Source organism: Triticum aestivum, chromosome 5D (assembly GCF_018294505.1).
Source record: "Triticum aestivum cultivar Chinese Spring chromosome 5D, IWGSC CS RefSeq v2.1, whole genome shotgun sequence".
In the NCBI taxonomy this organism is placed as follows: domain Eukaryota; kingdom Viridiplantae; phylum Streptophyta; class Magnoliopsida; order Poales; family Poaceae; genus Triticum; species Triticum aestivum.
The window spans coordinates 461,643,970-461,658,145 of record NC_057808.1 but is presented as its reverse complement, the minus strand read 5'-3'; the positions used below and the strand labels follow the sequence as shown (position 1 = coordinate 461,658,145).

The window sequence follows — 14,176 nt, the reverse complement described above, 5'->3', positions numbered from 1 at the left end:
GCAAGGTTTCTGCATCATCGAAGGGCAAGAGTTCTTCATCGTCGAAGGGCAAGAGTTCTGCATCGATCGAGGATGACGATGATGACTTCATGTAGTTTTTATGCTGTATGTTGTGAGTTCAGTTACGTGCCATTTAATTTAGATGTAGTTCTATCTAGTTGTTTGTAATGTCTCGTTGTATGAATATTATGTTCTATCTAAATATGATCTTGTAGTTCCGATAACAGAGTACTAAAATAGAGTAGGCATATGTCTCGTACATAAGTACATAGTCATTTGTCTCATACATAGAATAGACATAATTCTGACACAGAAATAGATGGTAATGTCTCTACTGATAGATAGGAGCGTCAGTGACGACGTCTGGCCTGGCGGGGAGGCGGATCTGGAATGACAAATTCATCACATATAACTCGGTTTCCTGTAGCAATGCAACTCAACAACCCTTTTCCATTCCCATTCGCTCAGCATTTCTTGAATCTTGCCATCATCAGTTATGTCAATCAATTTTCTTTCCCCAGGGCCATCTGACTGCTTCCTGCTGACGTAGTACACAAAATCGTCTTCCTTCAACCCTTGCTTCAACATGAATGTAGTCTTCAACCAATCAAAAGTGATGTCCACTTCACTAACTTGCACAACAGTTGGACCATGTTGCTGTGGCTGTGGAGAAAACACGAAGCTTGACGTGGAACCATAGTGCTGCGGGTGCCACGTAGAACTGCCAGGTTGGTCAGGACGGGGTGGCTTGGCTGTCGGCTGAGGTGCTAGACGTGGACGTGGTTGATGTCGGTGCATGGAGTGACGCGGCTGCTCCTGCTGGTGCTGAACAACATCGGTTCTCCGGGTGCACGTGATAGCCTCGTACACAGTCCGTATCTTATTCTGAATTCTTTCCAAGAAGGGTTGTACCACTGGACGATGCTGAAGAAGAGGTCCAGACGATAGTGATCGTCCAAAGGTGGTCACGTCGTAGTAGAGTTCGCGTATCAAGGTAGCCTGCAAATTTCCATGACGATTAATTAATGTCTGTCTCTTGCACGTCAAAGTATGTGACAACATTACGTAAAGAAAATATATCTTACCGCGTACTGCCTAGAGCCGGAAGTATCATAGCTCGGGTACATATCCGACGGAGTAGGATCTGGTATCTCCTCTGGGTGGGAGTACTCAACAATGCGTAACCGTGTTCCGGTCATGTAGCGCCGCAAATAGAGATTGAATTCATCGAGATCGAAATTGTGATTCTCGTGCCATAGATTTGTGTTTGCTGTCTCCCATTCTATAACATACGGCTCTAGTCTAATTTGCCAGTCAGCAGTTGTCCTGTTCATGCCCTTCCTTGTCGTCCTAAAATTGTGGTGTGTGTTCAACAATTACCTAAAGCTTCGAATGGAGTACTATGAAAGATAATGCAACATTGAAAAACTGGTTAATACCTGTGGATGTGTGCTGGCAGCGGGTTCTCTATAGGGGGAGGTAGCTCCAACTGCAGAAGACCAAATTGCCTCATAACCCTCTGTTGTGCCATCTCCTCGACGAAGACATCGAAGATGATCTTAGATTTTATCATCCAGTAATCTCGGTCCCTTGTGCATAGCACAGACATACTAGCAGGGTATCTCGCTTGTATGGCTGCTTCCGTGTAGGGCTGCCAGATGACCCCGGTGTACGCATCAAACTGCTCGTTCAATGCTGTGTATGCCTTCCTGGTCTGATCACTAGCAAAGCGTCTCTGCAGAGAAGAAAAGTTAGTAGCTGCTAGCATCAAACTATCTCTTCAGCAGAAAAAGTTGCATTAAACTACAACACGGTGCATACCTCGCGACGAGTCCAACATAGACCGAAAGTAGGCATGTCGATGCCGTCAACATCAAACATGGCGTCTATAGGCTCATGAACACGTACATCTGGTCACCCTATAGAGAACCTCTCCCACGACCACAGCTGTAGGAATAGAGGGCATCCAAGAAGGGCTGGCTTTCTCGATGTAAGCTGGCAACCGTTGCACATACCTCGGTATGTAGCCGCTAAGACCGCCGAACCCCAACTCCTCTGTCTGATCTGATCCGCCGTCTGAGCGCTCGCTATCTCGAGTGCCATAGGGATGTAGAGGGCGCTAATAGTGGTGACATGGTTCTCCGTGAACATCACCTTGCCAAAAAGCCACAGTAAGTAGGCCTCCAGGCTCCGAGTGATCTGTTCCGCAGTCAACGGCGCCCGCAAGTTCTGGATCTGCATTAAGCGAAGAGAAAGTTTTAGTAAGCCGCAAATATTTTCTGTAAAACTTTATGCACGATATCTTGACGATAATAGGTAGGGGAAATTACCCGGAAATTTAGCAACCACTCATACTTAGGTCCGTGATGCTCCCATACCGGATCCGGAGCATCCGGAAAAACACCATGAAAACGTTCTGTAAGAGCTCGCTCCCAACCAGCCGGTGCGTCCAACGGTCTTACGGCATGACCTGCCAACGGTAGTCCGGACAAAAGTGACACATCCTCCAGAGTAGGAGCCATCTCTCCCCATCTGAAGTGAAACGTGTGGGTCTCTGGCCTCCAACGGTCCACTAAGCAGCTCAGCAAAGACCCATCGATGGCTAGGCGTTTCTCACCCGGGATAGACTCAACCAGACGCGCGAAAGGTAAAAGGCCGGCCCATTTCAACCTTCATCAGAGAACTTTTCAGTTAGTGCCTCCCATTTCAACCATTAATATGCATGTCAGTGTGCAAATTAATAAATCACGTACCGCTGAAGCCATCCTGAGTGTATCTTCCAGTTTTCCTTAGGAGTGCGAGTGACCAGAGGCTCAAGCTTGCGCTCATACCATATCGCAGCACGATGACCCCTATCAATGTCCCCATTCAGCAACCACAATCCCGATATTCCTGCACATACAAAATTCAGAACATAGTGTCACACTTAATAAAAATTCAGAACATAGTGGCACACTTAATAAAAATTCAGAATATAGTGCCACACTTAATAAAAATTCAGAACATAGTGCCACACTTAATAAAAATTCAGAACATAGTGCCACACTTAATAAAAATTCAGAACATAGTGCCACACTTAATAAAAATTCAGAACATAGTGTCACACTTAATAAAATTCAGAACATAGTGCCACACTTAATAAAAATTCAGAACATAGTGCCACACTTATTACAAATTCAGAACATAGTGCCACACTTAATAAAAATTCAGAACAAACTAGTGCTAGCTTAGCTTCTTCCTCTCGCCCTTACTCCTCTACTGCCTCTACCTCCTCTTCTTCCCCGGTTGCCTCGTCCACGCCCAGTGACGAAAGTGGGACAATTAGTGTCCCTATGGCCAAATTCATTGCATAGAATGCATTGCCTAGTCGGACCTCCTGCTTCAGATTCATCCATATCATTTCGGATGCGCTGACACTGCCGTCTGCCTCTACTTGTACACATATGCTCTGGGTTTGGAATGTAACGCCTTTCGGCGGGGTTGACGCTGTTGAAATTACCCATTGATCGAAAACCCATCAGCTCACCTGTCCAGGTATTGAGGACAGCCTCTTTCAGAAAATATGGAGACACAAACGATATTGCGTCCATTCCAAGCTGCCCGCAAGCAGCAAGTACATGTGAGCAAGGTAGGTGAAGCAATTTCGGTTTATTGCATGTGCACTCACACGTTGGCCAGGCTTCATTGCCAATTTTCACCTCGTGCGTCCTCAACTCATTTGCACATCTGAATTTGTTGTTGGCTAAGCGGACCTCAAACCTTCTTTCTTGATTACCGATGGCGACTACAGTGTGTGACCTAGCTTTTTGCATCTTGTTCTCCATGTACTTCGTGACTCTTTCACAGTACCGTGTGTTTGGGTTGTTCAAGATATGCTGCTCTGCTATTTGACGTCTGTCTCTGAAATACTTGACGGTGCCATAGAAAATACCCTCAACGATGGCTGTAAGTGGCAATGCACGGTTTCCTCTGAGGACAAAGTTGTATGTTTCCGCGAGGTTCGTTGTCATGACACCGTACCTTGCTCCATGTGTGTCATGTAGCAAAGACCACCTCTCCAGAGGCTCATCTCTATCCACTGCTCGAAGGTTTTAATGGACCTCCCGAGCCTTCTCCTAGTACCAGGTGGGTCAAAGCCTGGCAGGTCACATAGCCCAACAGCCTCCTCCTCCACGGCCGCTGTTCCTGTTGCCAACTGTGCAGCTACTGCTTCAACATGTGCCCTCACCGCTGCATCTCTTGCAGCTTTCCTGTCCCTCACGTGTCTCTGCGTGCACACATTAAGTCTGCCGCGTATCAAATTGTACTTCCATAACTGGTTCTGCTTGCAGAGTTTTTTGAACAGATTCATCAGGTTCTTATTTCTAAACTGCGAGAAGAAATTAGCCCCGAGATGGCGCATGCACCAACGGCTCTGCAAGTCCTGCCATGGAACTTGTTCCTCAGGGCCTGGGTTTGTTAGTGTCCTTATCGCACTGAGTATACCTGCATGCCTGTCATGAAGGATGCACACATTGGGCTTCTCCTTCACAACTGATATTTTCAACTGCCTGAAGAACCATGTCCAACTTTCAATGTTCTCACTCTCCACAAAAGCAAATGCCAGTGGGACGACTTGATTTTGGCCGTCTTGACCTATGGCTGTCAGGATCTGACCCTTGTACTTGCCTGTGAGAAAAGTACCGTCAACACATATCACCGGTCGGCAATGCCTGAAAGCTTCGATGCATACACCGGAAGAGAAGAAGAGACGATGCAACACCCTCACAGTTGGGAACTCTGGCATGAACATGTCTTGGATATCGATATAGGTGCCTGGATTCCGCTGCTGCAGGGTGTGGAGGAGGTGGACAACAGAGTCATATGCATCAAAATAAGAACCAAATCTCCTCTCAAGCGCTGCATGCTTAGCCCTCCAAGCCTTGCCATAAGAAATTCTGTACTTCAACCTGGCGAAGACTTTTGTCTGGACTGCCTTCACTTCCATAGCTTTGCCTTGCACTATCTCATCGTAAAACAATCGAGCAATAAGCGTGGATGAAAGGTTGGCATGATCTTGAGGGATGCACGGAATAAGACAAGTGTGATTAACTAAGTCACTTATCACCCAACTTGTGCCATACTTAGGGAGAAAGCCGTGCACCCTTGCGGGACAATCTGCGTTCTTGCATACCATTGTCAGGAATTTCTGACTGGACACCTCAGCTTTGAAAACCCTTTGCGTGGACATTGCCCAATTAATTATTGCATCCTTCAGGGCTTGCTTGTTCGGATACATAGCACCCGTCGCAATATTGTTCTGGTGATATTGCCAGGCTGAATCATGTCCATCATTCACGGTCATTGCAGATGATAAGTCATGATTCCACCATGCAGGATTCGGGACCTCCTCTGCATTTTCTTCTTCATCTGACTCGTCAGAATCATCGGCATGACCCCTTTCAACATCGGTGTCTTCTTCTTCCATCTGGTTCTGCATCTGCCCATCTACCTCGTCAGCGTCCACCTCGCCATTGTAATCACCATCGGCATTTCCTCCTTCTACCTGACTACTCTGCCCTGGTTCATAACCATAAGCATTTCCTCCTTGTACCTGACTGCTCTGTCCTTATTCGTAACCATAAGCATTTCCTCCTTCTACCTGACTGCTCTGTCCTTCGTAGCCACCCTCGCCTTCATGTGCAGTGACCTCCTTCACGACGGGAAGCACTAAAGCAACAGGATTGCATCCCCTTCGTTCACAACCTTGTAACCACCGCACCCAATCGGAGTCTCCCTCTATTGGCCTCAAATAGAAGTAAATTTTTGAACTTGACCGTGTCCACAATGCATGAACACCAACGGTGTGTGTTTCAGTATCACGACCTAAACTTGCCGCAATCCATTCTTTCAACTGACTAACAGACCATGTTTGTGGTGCGCTGATTGCCACCTTTATGTGAGTAAATTCACTCAGATCTGCTCCCAACTCATTTGTTTGGACAGTACCAGGACCATAGTAAAATCTCAACTTCACTACATCGAACATCTCGACTCACCTATTTTTTTCAACAACGAAATACAAGTATTAGACATGTCTATATATTACCAGGACCATAGTAAATTTCACGATCAATATAATTTAATCTATGTGGACGATTATGATGAGTTGCTTGACTCTTGTTTTAATAATAATATAATAAATAGGCCCATGTTTACTAATAATAAATAGGCCTCAAATAATAATAATAATATAACCGACAAATATGATAATTCATTTTATTTCAATTATATGGCCCATGTTGATGTATTTTTAATTTTAATCAATTTTTAAAAATATTTGTCTCTTCTTTCGAACTTTTTTTTCATGTTTCAAACTTCTTATCACGCACCTGTGTACGTGTCAACTATTAACCAACAACTTATTGTCCCCACTAACAACTAATACAATTCACACACCTAAAACTATATTACGAAAATTTGTCGTAGCAACTACAAATATTTACGTATACTATCGGGGCAAAAAAAATAATCACACACAAATTTTATTTCACATCGAACGAAGCCTGCGTGCGAACGAATAATATGTACGTATACTACCGGGGCAAATAACAATATTTACGTATACTACCGGGCCAAATAAAAATAGTGCGGTATACTACCGAGCCAAATAACAATAATCGCACACAAATATTTACTTATACTACCGGGGCAAATAACAATAATCCCGTATACTACCGGAGCACCTACAAAAAATAAAATGTGGGCTGAAATATACCCTTGAAGCGTGCGTGCGAACGACGAACGACGAACGAAAAACTGCCCGTGCTCCGGCTCCAAGGAAGCACGACGAACAACTGCCACGACCACCATGAGCTACCCCGTCACCACCACCACACTGCCACAACTTCACCACCACCACCTCCACCAAAATGCTCACCACGAGCACCACGAGCTACCCCGTCAGTAGATCGACACCTCTTTTGGCTGCCCTAAATGAGTTGAACCCATTCACGGTGCCAAAATCGCGAAAATGTAGCTCATTTAGGTGCACAAATGGGTGCCATTTTTCTGTAGAGAGAGGAGAAGGAAGAACACAGAAGAAATAGCAACGGGAGAAGAAGAATGGAGGAAGGAGAGGAAGGAAGGAGAGGATAAGGCCGGGCCGGCCAGCGTGTCAGGCTACAGCCCCCTGTCGGCCAGCAGCTGGCCGATCGGCGGGCGGTAGGCCGACAGGGGCGCACAAGCCGACAGCCCATTGCCTCCCCCTCGCGCGACGTGGCCCGACCAACCACAGGCCGCCGCGTGCCAGCCGGGCCTGCAGTCGGCCTGCTGTGGGCCGATTGGGCCTGCTGTGGGCCGATTGGGCCTGCTGCTAGCCGATCGGCCTGCAGCGGCCTGCAGCAGGCCGACGGTGTATTATTTTTAAAATTTCTTTCTTTCGCGTAATATTTCTGTAATTTAAAAAAAATTATTTAAAAAAAATTAGCCATTTGGATTGGCGCGTTGGGCCGCCTTTTGTGTCCGCGCCGACCCAAACGGACGGCCGCGGACGAAATGGGTCGCCCGATTGGAGTTGCTCCCAGAAGACACAAGATTTGAAGTGAAACCGAGGAATATCTTGCACTTTACAGATTCCCTGTACTTTGGGTCAAGTTCAGCTTCATCACAGTCCTCGCTTGGCTTCTCGCGCGGAAGCCTCCAATCCAGCTTCAATGCAGCCAAGCACAGTGCAGAAAGAGTTAGTAAAAATGCAGCAGAGATTCTGCAAAAGAGCAAGTTCATATGTAGTGACTGGTGAGGACAGCTACAGGTTACATGCTCAACCGAGGGAGAACTGAAATGGAAAAGCGGGTGGCGTACCATCTGATTGACGACGTCGATGGCGTCGCCGAGGTGGGACGCCTGGAAACCCGTGGAGGCGAGCGACCCGAGCATCCCGGCAAGGCCGAGGCCGGCGTCGTTGAAGTCGGGGCCGGCGATCCTGGTGGACTCGTCGAGGGACTCGGACGGTTTCAGCAGGATGGCGCGCACGCCCTCCAGTGCGTCCGTGTTGAACGCTCCGACGCCGTCTCCATTGCTGGCCCATCTCCGCTGATGGCCAAATGCTTGGAAAATGGAAACGAAACTGGTTCCACGGGGCTGTGTGCCTGTGTGTTTCGCGTCTCGCTCCTTCCTATTTTTGCCTTCTTTACTATAGGTTGGGGCGCCACCTGGTAGCGCCACCTAAGCAGGCCTGTGCGCACTTATTTTGTTTTTTGCATATTCAGGCGCCATGTTTTATCCTCAGTCATTAATATGGGCATATGCTATAACATTAGGATCTATTAGTAGCACATCGATCAAACATACAAGTACTCTATTATTTGAGCTTAGAACCATCATAGGTTTAGAATCATCATAGGCAGTAGTACATCTAATGAGGATCCATACGACTCTCCCATGGAGAGTAAACGGGTGAGGCGATGCATTACTATGAATTCAAAAGCGAAGATAAGCTAACATAAAGTGCTTCAATTTGGATGAAGAAAGGGACCTCACGAGGCTGCGACACAACTGCTTGGAGATGGAAAATAAATTGTTCTCCTTGCATTTGATTTTTAAATTTGTGGCCTAGACTTGTACACGTACTCAAATTCCAAGAATCGACCTGTAGAAGCAACTTTGACTATCAATGAAGCAACTACAAGAAATCACAGATCATCATGAACATGAAGGATTCAGGAAGTAGAAGCTAGTTATCTAATTAGGCTGCATAGACTTCCATTCTATTCCTCTTTGCCACAGAAAACTTTCACAAAATAGTAACAGATACATCACATGCTTTGCAGAACAGAAACTAAAATGCTGCAGATGACATATAGGATATGGATGTTGCATTTTTTTCAAAATCATAGTAAATGTTCAGTTATATGCATTCTCAATCTGTCTTGCAGACTTAAGATATTTTGAGGATTTTTTATGTTCCTATGAACTTATCTGCTATGACAGCATTGACGTAATTTTTTTGTCTCCTAAATAATACCCCGTACAAGTTAAAGAACACAAAAGTTTAGTTTCTTTACTTTTTGCTTCACCTTGCTGGATTCTACTAAGCTAGATAGCTACCCCATACTGAAAGCATATATGTTTCTTTCTATACATATAAGCAGGGCATGCTCTATCCTTCAGGAGTACTCCACCCAAGACATGAATTTTCGAGTAGATTGTGGCGCAAAATTATACATAGAGGTACCTCTGGTGATGACTGATCCATGACAGGCTATATTGTTGCTATGAAAGAGACATGTTATAAGGAAAATGTTACAAATATGTTTCTTTCAATGGTCAATGGTTAACATGATTGTCTTGCTCTTCTCCTTACTTATGTCATATTCCTTATACCTTTTCTTTTCTAACATCCTTGCATGTTAGCTAGCTAATCTCAATGATAATAGTATCTAAATAGTACCCATAAAGCATCTGCACAAAGGCCACCTAGTGTTTTCTTGCATTCACATAGTATGCTTAGTTGTGATTATAAGTATGCAACTGCATTAGAGCAGCACAGATCAGTTTAATTTGTTCTCACCACAGATGATGTACGCTGGTTGCTCCTGTTCGTTCCAGCGTGATGATGTGTTCAAAAAAAGGATGTTAGTTGCTATGAAGTTATTGTCATGATGCAAGTGAAACAGAAGCAAGCCGCTACATTGGTGTATTGCAAAAATAAGAATGTATCATAAGCACATGATTTGAATGTGCTTATGAAGTATGATTTGAGTGTAAACATTGAAGCAATGAAAACAATGATGAAACATGGTACGGCGGAAGGTGGATGTGATATGGTAGATTAGTTATAGTTGAGCATCATTCATACATCACTTATTCTTTTCTCTTTAATACGTGACCACATTGATGTGGATATTCCTATTAAAGCAAAGGTATCATATCTATGCAAGAAACCTGTAGCTTCATACGCAGCACAAGCAACGACTGAGATCATGGAGAACTCCCAAGAAAAAAATCATCGTGAACTCCCAAGAAAAATATCAGTTAACACGGAAACTACATCGATGTGAATATTCCTATTAAAACAAAGGTATCATATTTATGCAGAAAACTGTAGCTTCATAAGCAGCACAAGCAATGACTGAAAATCATGGAAAACTCCCATGAAAAATATCAGTTATCACAGAAACTACATCATGAAGCAATAGCTCTATTGCTTCACCAGAAGGTTCATTAAGCAATTGGAGAACATCATACTCAAGTGAGTGGTTGTAAAACCTAAAAGAGATATTTGTACAGCACATAATTGGCAGTATTAACCTTGTATGATACGTGTACAAACCAAGCCTCTCGCACATGAGAGCTATAGTTTTTTTAAACATATTCAGAAGAGATACGATTTTCGTTTAGTGTGAACTAATTTTGCAAGAGAGAACAAATGAATGCCCATCTCACACAGAAAATGCATGTAAGTCTGTACCTTGAGGAACATATACATCTTGAACGGAAGCAAAGAAAAGTCTGCACATGATATCCTTGTAAGGATGTTCGTAGGATACCAAGGATTATTATATCGTCCACATTGTGGCCATCCATTAGTCCATTAAATTCTCTCATCAGACACAGGATAGCCCTCAACAACAGTATAACACGATTGCGAGATCTCTGTTTGAACAGTAGTTTATCTAACCATAAGTGAGCCTAAGCTGAGATGTGAGAATGGTATAATGGATGCAAATGGATTGATAGAGATGTGATTTGTGGCATAACCTGCAGATTTTGACAAACCTCATAAAAGTTATCGCATAGTTTCAAAAAGTTGGATTGTGGGATTTTCCCATATTAATCCATATGGCATGAAGAAATCATTAAATTGAGAAAGAGCAAAGATATTACCTCCTTTCATTCAGTAACACCGCCATGTACCCATCATATAGCTTGCATATTTTGACAAAAAGTGGCTTCTTAAAAATGTCGCACCCCTGATTTCTACTGTATTTGGCAACATCCTGTCCAACTGCAGCGTGTGAAGCAAATCAAACCATAGAGATACTGATCTCGAGAAGAAAGGGAAGGGGGACAAGCTTGCTGGAAATTGAAATCGAAGGGAATAAAGAAGGAGATGGATATGGGGATGCTCACCTAGGAAATTGCAGAGATACTGGAAACTCCTGTTTAGAGATATTGGTATACACAGAACAGGACACTGCAATGATCAAGTAGTACTTCTGTAGTTCTGCAGCACAAAAAGTATTGAATAATCCGGTGATCCAAGTCTGAATATACAGACCAAGGAACAATTAATGGGTCAGTTCAGAAAAAGTTCCAACTATCTCTGCAAGGAAGCATTTCAGTAAACATATGGTGGGCACGATTGTAGGGAAAACCAGCAGATCCTGGGTCCTGGCCTCGTGGACGGCCTAAACAAGCACCATAGTGCCTTGACGCTGCAGTCCAGGATAGAGGAGGCAGTGAAGCCGACGGCGAGCACGGTCGATCTCAGCCAGCTGATCAAATAAGACAGAGGAGGACTGCTCAACGACTCGGCAGTGCTCCCAACTCTAACCAGAGGTGGCATATGAGCAAGTGAAGGTGAGTGAGGGGACCGTCCTCATATCCTCTCATCCGTATCTCATGTTCTTTATGAAATACGTAGGTACATATAGACTACATGAGAGGTTAGAAAAAACCTGTTTCGTTCATTTCCTATTTGAAACAAAAACTTGTAGTAATCCTCTTCCTCGTGAAGTTTCCTCAAAATAATAGGAGAGTAAGCGTTAAAATAGCAGCCAACTAAGGAATACACATCATACAAATGAGGAAGATTTCAAGAAACAACGGCATTGCAAATCTGGTAGGTTTTGCATTCATTTGTTCAAACTCATTGCGTACTCCTATTGTAAATTTTAGAAGTAAATTTTAACGAAAAATTTTATTTTTACGAAAAAGAGAAGGAAATTTTAAGACTACAAACTGCTTATTAACTCCTATCTGAATAATGTTTCTTCTGCAGTTTGATCATTAGTTTTCTTCAGGAAACAGTAAGGAACGATCATGTCAGAAATATATTATGGTGAAATAGAACCATGTAATCTATATATCTCCAGCTGGACCAAGCATTTGCTATGTCAGATGAATACTCAACAGTTATTATCAGTAGAAAAGAAGCTTTTCCGCATTTACTTCATAGACTGAATTTTGCTGAAAAGCACTATTATCGTTAGGACCATATAAATATAAAAGGTGAACTGAACCAACTACCCAATATTTCTGCAGTAACTACTAAACCCATGATTTGCAATCTAGTAATACTACTCCAGATCAGTAGTAAACTCACCTTCCTTATCAGTGTCACCTCCAGGTCCATGACAATCACAGGTCACATCCTCCTTATTCCCAAGCTGTTCATGGTCCCTGTTAGAAAGAAACAGCATCTCGATGTAAACTTATGGTGATTCAAACAAGGTAACAAAGAGCAAACACACCACCTCATCTAGAGGTTCACCCCACATCTACCTGATGATGGAGCCGTCGTGGGCTCGTGGCTCTTGCTTCACACTCGCACGCCACGACCTAGTCTTCTCCCTCCTCCTGGACTCGTTCCCCGTCGTTGTCGTCACCTCGGCGGAGGTCGCCAGGGACTGCTTCTCCTCTGACCTCGGTGCCACGCTCGCCAACCGGTCGCACTTCCCGTCCAGGCCGCCGGAGGTCTCCTTCGATCACTGGCGCGTCGCGCATCCCGTCGCCACCGTGCGATCCTCTCTTGCGCCGGGTCGACCTTATGCCTGATGCCATCGTCGCCCGTGAACCACGTCCCCAGAGACCTCGTTGGCGCACCTCCCGACACCGTGGCTGCTGCCCGAGCCCGGGCCTCTATGCCGGCGGCGTCGTGTTGCGGACGGGAGGCCTGGCCCCACAAGACAGAGAGATCCTGAGATTCAAATCGAGAAGGTTGGGGTAGATGACGCTGGATGATAGGTGGAGCTCGGGATCGGAGATGAAGCACGAGCGCCGGTGAGGATGGCGGCGGCAGCGGAGGGAACCCTAGCTGGGAGGAGAGAACGAAGGCTATGAGCGAGAGGTGCGAGGGGTGCGAGCGTTTTGTTTCTGTCCTCCCTCGACACAGTAAAACACGATTCAAAAAAAGAAATACTGCGGACGTGGCACTCACGAGTGGACGCCCATGCCGCGACTGTTAATGGGTTTAATTATCCACTCCAGAAACAGAAAGGCCAGTGCTCAAACGTGCTTGGTGCGAGGACGTGGGTGGGCCTTGCAAAGTCCTTATCATGATCTGCATGTGCCATGTCGGTCTCGTGCAAAGATTAGTAAACAACTCAAACACACACACATTTACATAACTTCTACTTCACTCAGATTGGCGGCAAAGTTACCGCATGTTTCTACTTCACTCAGATTGGCAAAGTTACAACATGTTTCTACCTATCGACTGGCACGTCATCTCTCACTCGAGAAATAATCTGTCTTAACGAGGTATATTGGTGTCAAATATAGATTTGACCCTAGTGGAATGGGTAAAACCAGTGGCGGATCTAGGCCCTAGGGGGGAGGGGGGGCATTTCCTTCAGAGACTGTAGCGAAAATCCTGTACCAATTGCTACAGTATACGAAGGGGGGCCGGGGCGCTGGGCTGGGCTGGATCCGCCCCTGGGTAAAACCGTCCTACAGACCACTTTAACTATGTTGAGTTTCGATTACAAATATTGGTGAAGTTACCACATGCTTCTAGCTATTAGGGCATCTCCAACAGGTTGTATGTTAGTCTTGTTGGTAAAATGTTCACATGTCATCAACCAACAAGTTATCATACAACTACTCCAATGGGTTGGATCTAAGTTATCCAATAGATAATGAGAAAATAAATGTGATTGCTCTCTGTTACACCTTGGAGCTTGTGCAAAGGTTGTTGGTTAATCTACATACAACTTTGCATTCTCTCCGCATTTATTACATGCCACATCATCACTATGTCTTAGGTGACAAATTTACCAACACCTATCTTGTAACTGTTGGAGATGCCCTTAACGTCTCACTCGAAGAATAATCTGTTTTAACGAGACATAAACAATGTTAAACCTAGATTTGATCCCTGGCGGAATGGGGTAAATTCATATGAGAGATCACTCAATTAATGGTCGTTCTCGATTAACAAATGAACTGTTTTGTAATGGAAATAAACTCAGAA

At 44.6% G+C, this 14,176-nt stretch overlaps 1 long non-coding RNA gene across 3 annotated transcripts; it reads right to left on the bottom strand.

The window, feature by feature from the left end:
* Window positions 1-7,602: 7,602 nt before the first annotated feature.
* Window positions 7,603-13,074, bottom strand: LOC123122764 (uncharacterized). 3 transcript variants are annotated; one of them, XR_006460361.1, is made up of 7 exons: window positions 12,487-13,074; window positions 11,113-12,384; window positions 10,867-10,987; window positions 10,451-10,740; window positions 9,551-9,575; window positions 7,843-8,629; window positions 7,603-7,689 (listed from the first exon to the last, which is right to left on the bottom strand). It is a non-coding gene; the product is annotated as an uncharacterized lncRNA (long non-coding RNA). The 3 variants fall into 3 exon arrangements; XR_006460362.1 differs by having other exon boundaries at window positions 9,551-10,740; XR_006460360.1 differs by having other exon boundaries at window positions 7,843-10,740.
* Between the last annotated feature and the right edge of the window lie 1,102 nt (window positions 13,075-14,176).